We start from the raw sequence: 7,712 nt of genomic DNA on the forward strand, positions 1-7,712 counted from the left end.
AAAAAAAAAGTCCAAATGATGTTATCTTGACAACACTTATTAGTGTTGTCAAGGATGTGGAGAAACTAGTTCCTTGTACACTGTTGGTGGGAATGTAAAATGGTGCAGCCACTATGGAAAACAGTATGACAGTTCCTCAAAAATTTAAAAACTGAATTAACATAAGATCTAGCAATCCCACAGAAGTATACATCCAAAATAATTAAAATCAGGACCTTCAAGAGATATATGCACTCCCATATTCATTGCAGCATTATTCATAATTTCAAAACTATTGAAACAGTCTCAATATCCATCCACAGATCAATGAATAAAGAAAATGTGACTTATACATACATCAGTCAGCCTTAAGAGAGAAATAAATCCTTCCATAGATGACAACATATAAGCAGCTCAATGGAGGACATTATGCTAAGTGAAATAATCCAGTCACAGAAGGACAAATACTGCATGATTCTCCTCATATAAATTACCTCAAACAGTCAAGCCCATAGAAACAAAGAATAGGATGATGGTTGCCAGAAGCACCATGGAGGGGAAATGGGGAGTTGCCATTTAACTGGTATAATATTTCAGTATGTAAGATAAATAAGTTCTAGAGATCTGCTGTATAACATGTACTTACGCATAACAATACTGTGTATTTAAAATTTTGCTATGAGGGTAGATCTAATGTTTCATGTTCTTTACCATAATTTTATTTTTAAATCTACGGGAAATAAAGTAGAAACCACTAGTCTGTGATTTGATTATAAAAGTAGAAACCAGTAAACATTAGTACACATTCATTAATTTTAGAGTCTAAAATTTAGAAATTTAAAAATTTTGTTTTCTTCTGGGTTCAATGCCCTGTTCCTCGCAAAGAATCCTTCTAGTATTACTTCAAGTGGATTTTCCTTTTCCATACTCCATCAGTTATTTTCAGAATATATTCCAGTTTTTCTAAATTCTCAATTACTTTATCTATGTTATTTATTCTTTACCTGTGCTTTGGACAATCGTCTGTTTACCTTCTCCACCCTGGAGGGCTTTGTTTCTGCAGGACTGCTGCATAGATATATGTGTGGAGGGGTAAACTTCATTGCTTATCTGGATTAGATGCACTGTTTCTTAGATTACAAACGTTTCTTAGTTAACTTCCTCATAACCAGAAGTAATTTACTAAGGAATGGTTTGTGCAAAATAGGCTTATCTTAGCATGTTGAAAAAAGGTTTTTTATATTTTTACATTAATTTATCATTTTAAAACCATAACAATTTAAAACAATCTTTCCTCAGGACACTGATTTTTAGCATTCATTGTTGTCGGTGAGAAGTTTTACATTAGTCTGGTTTTTGTTCTTTTGTAAATAAACTCTTTTATTTCTTCCTTGGAAGGATTTTAAATCTTTTCATTATTGATGTCCTGAAATTCCACAATCATATATCTTCTCTTGGTTACTTGTTTGTATGTTTATTTAGTTACTGTTCTGGGTAGACCTTTAAATATGAAGGCTTGGGTCTTTCAATTCTAGCAAATGCTTTTATATCATCTCTTTTATAGTTTCCTTATCTACATTTTCTTTATCCTTTTTCTTTAGAATTTCTAGAATTGGAAGGTGGACTATTTCATTCATGTGTGTATTTTATTTCTCATATCTTTTTTTTGTTTTTTAAAATTGGAATAAAATTGCTTTACAATGTTGTGTTAGTTTCTGCTGTACAATGAAGTGAATCAGCTATATGTATACATGTATCCCCTCCCTCTTGGACCTCCCTCCCACCACCCCCATCCCACCCATCTAGGTCATATATCTTTTGAATTTAATCAATCAAGAAATGTTCAGGCATAAGTATTTTGACTACTTGTACACTGCATTTCTTTTTTATCTTCAGTCTTGCTTTGGATTTATATTAACTTCTGCAATCATCATTTTAATCTCAAAAATTTTTCCTTTTTCACTGAACAAACGTGCTGTTCTTGTTCTATGTATGCCATGTCATTAAGTGAGTCTGAGGTACTAATTTTTTTTTTAATTTTCTCTCCCTTGAATTACCCTTGTCTCCTTCAGTCTTTTTTTGTTTGTTTGAAATTTCTCTTTTATGTTCAAAGCACTTAAATATTGAATACTTCTGGTTTGTCCGATGAAGGATTGAGACAAAACAAAAGGCTGATTTGAGGCTGGTGTATTGAAATTACTTTTTGATGATTAGACATCACTTTAAGATGTTTCAGCGATAGCTATTTTAGCCATCTTAGAGCCTGTGGAGGCCTGCTGGGAGCAGGACTTCTAAAATGACAAATATGTCTGGAAGGCTGTGGTCCAAGGTCATTTTTTCTGGCTATAAGCTCTGTCTACAGAACAAGAGGGAGCGCACAAGTGTTCTGAAAATTGAATGTGTATATGCTCGAGATGAAACTGAATTCTGTCTAGACAAAAGATGTGCTATGTGTACAAAGAAAAGAACAACATAGTAACTCCTGGTGGAAAACCTAACAAAACCAGAATAATCTGGGGAAAGATAACTCATGCTCATGGAAACAGTGGTGTGGTTCATGCCAAATTCCAAAGTAATCTTCCTGCTAAGGCCATTGGACACAGAACCCAAGTGATGCTGTACCCTTCAAGGATTTAAACTTACTGAAAAGTAAATAAATAAAAATGTGGATTTGTTCTCTTGAAAATAAATAAAAAGATGTTTGACTGGTAAACTCTGATGGGACACTTCCTTCTAGTTGACAATATTGAGACCATTGCCCAGATTGAGATCCCAAGCCAGAATACCCATTCAATTCATTTAGAGAAAAACCATTAAGTTTTTGTGCTTTGGTTTCTTTGTTGAGGAGAGAAAGTTAAACAATTTGGGAGGCCATTGTGAAAGGAATATCTGTATGTGTGTTATAAATATACCTATATCTGTATATGTTCAAAGTATTTTTATTGATTTTGGAACTCATTGTTGACGACAGTATATCCAGTTCAAACAAAAATGATTGAATCATTAAGCTTTGGCTTATATGATACCAAATTAAATGGCCTTGTCCATTACATTAAATGAATAGTTAAATTAAGTATGTTTGGGCTTCCCTGGTGGCGCAGTGGTTGAGAGTTCGCCTGCCGATGCAGGGGACACGGGTTCGTGCCCCGGTCCGGGAGGATCCCACATGCCGCGGAGCGGCTGGGCCCGTGAGCCATGGCCACTGAGTCTGCGCGTCCGGAGCCTGTGCTCCGCAACGGGAGAGGCCACAACAGTGAGAGGCCCGCGTACCGCAAAAAAAAAAAAAAAAAATTAAGTATGTTATCTACATAATCAAAATTTGGATGTGGGATTGAGACTGGTGAGAACATGAAATTCATTTCTATATTCAGGTCTATGTGTGCAAGTTCATTAACATAAACTGTGGTGCTGTAAAGCCATTCTAAATAGAATAGTATCCTACTTAATATATTTACACATTGAGCTGCTTTATTAGGAGAATAATTTGAGCTTCTGAAGTACAGAAGATGCAGTACTGTAGTGCCCTATGCAGGATGCAAGTCAGCAGAGTTCTGTGGACGTTCTAACCACGGTAGAGCACCAGGACACAAATGAGTAGTCTGGCTAATTCCTCAGGAGATCGAAAGAAAGACCTTTTCTTACTGACACTCTCTAGTTTCTGTCTTCTCAGCAATCAGTGGTACTTACTTTGTGCAGGTACTCTATAAGGCAGTGTGAGAATAATAAGAATACATACAAATCCCAAAATATCCCTCAGGTGTGACAAAAACTTAATATAATTTCCACTTTTCAGAAAGTTTTTTTTCTGGATGCAAGCATATATTTATGTTTTTGTGGTAAGAACACAATATGGTATTTCCTCTGTGACGTTTTTAAGTGTACAACACATTGTTGACTATGTTGTCAATAAGTAAGCTCTGTTTATTTATCCTGCATAACTGAAATTTTACATTTGTTGATTAGACACTCCTCATTTCCCCCCCAACCCCCAGCCCCTGGCAATCACTACTCCACACTCTGAGTTTATAAATGTGACTACTTTAGATACCTCACATAGGTGGAATCATGCAGTATTTGTCTTTCAGTGACAGGCTTATTTAACTTAGCATAATGTCCTCCAGTTTCATCCGTGTTGTCACATATTGCAGAATTTTCTTCTTTTTTAAGGCTATATAGTATTCCATTATAGGTATATACCATGTTTTTCCTTATCCATCCGTTTGTCAATGGACATCTAAACTATTTCCACAGTATAATTCTGAATAGTGAATACTGCCACAATGACGTAGGAGTGCTGGTATTTGGAGATCTTGATTTCAGTTCTTTGAGATAAATACCTAGAAGTGCAATTACTGGATCATAGGATAATTCTATTTTTAATTTTTGGAAAAACCTCCATAGTCTTTTCTATAGCAGCTGCATCATTTTACCTCCCATCAAAAACATGTAACAATTCAAATTTTCCCATATTCTCACTCGCTATCTTTTTTTTTTTTTGATGATAGCCATCCTAACAGGTATGAAAACTGCATCATGGTTTTGATTTGCATTTCCCTGATAATTAGTGATGCTGAGCATTTTTTCATACATCTGTTGGCCATTTTATGTCTTTTTTGGAGAAACATCTATACAAGTCCTTAGCCTATTTTTATTTTTTTGTTTTTTTGGGGGGTTTTGTTTGTTTGTTTGTTTTGGGCTGCATTGGGTCTTCGTTGCTGCACATGGGCTTTCTCTAGTTGCAGCGAGCGGGGGTGACTCTTCATTGCAGCGTGCAGGCTTCTCATTGCGGTGGCTTCTCTTATTGTGAAGCACAGGCTCTAGGTGCATGGTCTTCAGTAGTTGTGGCGTGTGGGCTCAGTAGTTGTGGCTCATGGGCTCTAGAGCACAAGCTCAGTAGTTGTGGCATATGGGCTTAGTTGCTCCGCGGCATGTGGTATCTTCCCAGACCAGGGATTGAACCCATGTCTCCTGCGTTGGCAGGCGGATTCTTAACCACTGTGCCACCAGGGAAGTCCCCCTTAGTCTATTTTTAAATCCAGTTATTACTTTCTTTAAATTTATTTTTAATGAACCCTAATTTATTGTGCAAAGGATTTTCCAACTTATTTTGTTAGATCAAATAACTAAAATACACAGGGAAACTCATTTTTCCCTGTCATCCACCTCCTTCTCAGCTACTCCTGATTTGTTCTTAATCTGAGAGATTCCTCTGAAGTAGAAAGGAGTAAGGGCTCTGGCGTCAGAAAGGCTCTTTCTAACACTCCCTAATTGTGATCCTGAGCAAGTTGGTGACTTTCTCAGTCTCAATTTGTCATCTGCATAAGGATAGCAGCAACAGTGACCTCATTGAATTGTTTGAAGGATTAAATTAGGTAACATGTGACAGTGCCCAACATTAGCTGAGTATACAATATGGTCTTGAAAATGAAACCCCTTTTCCAGTCGAATTTACACCCTTCCTGTCGAGGTTTCCCATATTCCAGTTGACATTTAGCTAAGTCTTTGCAATGTTTTTTTCTCCAGCCTAGTACACAGTTTCCTTCACAGCTTAATCTTTAGAGTGTTTAGGTCCTTCAGAAAATAAAGCTCATCACTGCAAGATCCCATAGCCAAGCCAGACTCATTCATTCTTTTATGGACAATTTTCCTTTGTAAGAGAAGCCAAAATGAGTTTCCTGAAACATGTGAGTTTTCTGTGCCAAAGACCTTAAGGAATTCCTTGTATTCTCCAGTACCTTAAAAACAACAGCAACAGAATTTTTGGAGATAATTTCATTATTTCATGGCATCACTAACCAACTCTTGGTTTTTACGGGAGTAATTTTTTCATTTGTAGATTATCCTTGTCCTTGATTTCTCTGCCCTTACCTTGTCTGCCCCTTGGCTATTTTTATAGCTCATTAGTCCCTCCATCAGAGGATGGGAAATGGAAATAAAAGAAGATGAAACTCAAACTCAGGCAGCACCGATGCAACATAAAACGGACCTTCGGGGATGAAAGGAAACCCACCGGGTTGTCTGTGGAGATCTTAATGACGGAATTATGCTTACTATTTGATTTCAGACTGTTATTCACACAATGCAGGTTGGCTACTAAACTTGATTTTCTCACAATCCTTAAAATGGTTTATTGGTACTCATTACTACAATGATATCCCTCAGGCACCCAGGCCATCTGGCATGCTGACTGAGTGTCTTGGTCTTTGATCAGTGGGCAGGTGTCTTCACAGAGCTTTCAGCCTCACCCTGGTCTGTATGCTGATTCACATCTTCCTGTTAGGGCTTTGCATCTCATAACAACTTCAAATTTAGCAGGAACCTGCCAGACACACTGATATCCTGGGAGCCAATATAGCTAGTGACTTCTAGGACATAGAATGAACTGACTTCACTCACTTTTCAGGCTGGAATGAAGGTAGGATTGGTTTACATTCTTGAATGATGTATTCTGTGTAAGGCTTGGCCATCAATAATCTTCAATTTTTTCCTGAGAGTTTGTTATTCTATAAATGACGTAATCCTTGCCAAAAATATAACCTTGACAAAAACTGACTCGTTTTCCAAAAATTCAGTTCATTACAACTAGTTACACCATCTATAGTTATCTTAGTGTTATATTTTGTTAACACAGATTTGGTTGTGAAACTGTAGATGTCTGTGGATTTTCAAATAAGTCTGCTTTAACTTCTCATTATCATGAGAACTAAGAGTGGGGTACAGTCAGCTCAATTGTGTGTAACTAACTTTTTGTTTAGAAACATTATTTAAAAATGCCTGGCCAGAGTGCTTTTGTATTATTTAACAATATGAATTTTTTTTTTTTAATTTTTTTGCGGTACGCGGGCCTCTCACTGTTGTGGCCTCTCCCGTTGCGGAGCACAGGCTCCGGACGCGCAGACTCAGCGGCCAAGGCTCACGGACCCAGCCGCTCCGCGGCATGTGGGATCCTCCCGGACCAGGGCACGAATCCGTGTCCCCTGCATCAGCAGGCGGACTCTCAACCACTGAGCCACCAGGGAAGCCCAACAATATGAATTTTAATACAACTTTTGAAGCACCTATATATTAAACATTTCTTTTAAATTCAGTGTCTCCCAGGGAGTTTTCTTTCCCATAGAAACAGGAAAAAAAGAAACCATGAAAAACTTCTTGTCAGACAATCTTTGGATATTGCAATTGCCTGAGTGGGCTTAATACTGCTCTTTCCAGTTTTCAAATCTTATTCAGGTTTCCCAAAAAAGTGCACTTGAAAACTGAAATATTAAATATTGAATCTCCCTCACCCCATTAACTGAAACTGCCACAGTCAGCCTCTAAGTGTTGGAATGACCCTGGTAAGGAAATTTGGTGTAACCGTGGCAGATACTCCAAATTTTCTGGCAATATTTTTGCAATACTTAGACTGAAAACATTCGTGACAGGACATGGTGAAGGGGCAAAGAAAACTGGGATTAAAAAGAAAAGGGAGGAACAGAAAAGTAATAAGGAATTTGTAAGAAGAGCAAGGAACAATACAGCTGTAGTTTCCTAAGTTTAGGGCTGTATGAACATGCTCTGTGTCTGCATCTTGAGAGACAGGTAAGCCAGTTGCTGAAAGTCTGTTCTTCTTTGAATAGCTTTTTTTTATTATTATTATTTTTAAAATAATTAGGCTGAAAGGAAAATGTGTAAGGTAAGTTGGCAACGTGTAAAATTCATTTCACACCCATTACTGGGTCTCAAGAAACTGGCTC

General features: G+C 37.3%; 1 pseudogene; it reads left to right on the plus strand.

Moving 5' to 3' along the window:
* Positions 1-2,284: 2,284 nt before the first annotated feature.
* LOC112393825 (60S ribosomal protein L35a pseudogene) lies at positions 2,285-2,616 on the plus strand (annotated as a pseudogene).
* The last annotated feature ends 5,096 nt before the right edge of the window (positions 2,617-7,712 follow it).

Source organism: Neophocaena asiaeorientalis, unplaced genomic scaffold (assembly GCF_003031525.2).
Source record: "Neophocaena asiaeorientalis asiaeorientalis breed wild unplaced genomic scaffold, Neophocaena_asiaeorientalis_V1.1 scaffold7, whole genome shotgun sequence".
Taxonomy (NCBI): domain Eukaryota; kingdom Metazoa; phylum Chordata; class Mammalia; order Artiodactyla; family Phocoenidae; genus Neophocaena; species Neophocaena asiaeorientalis.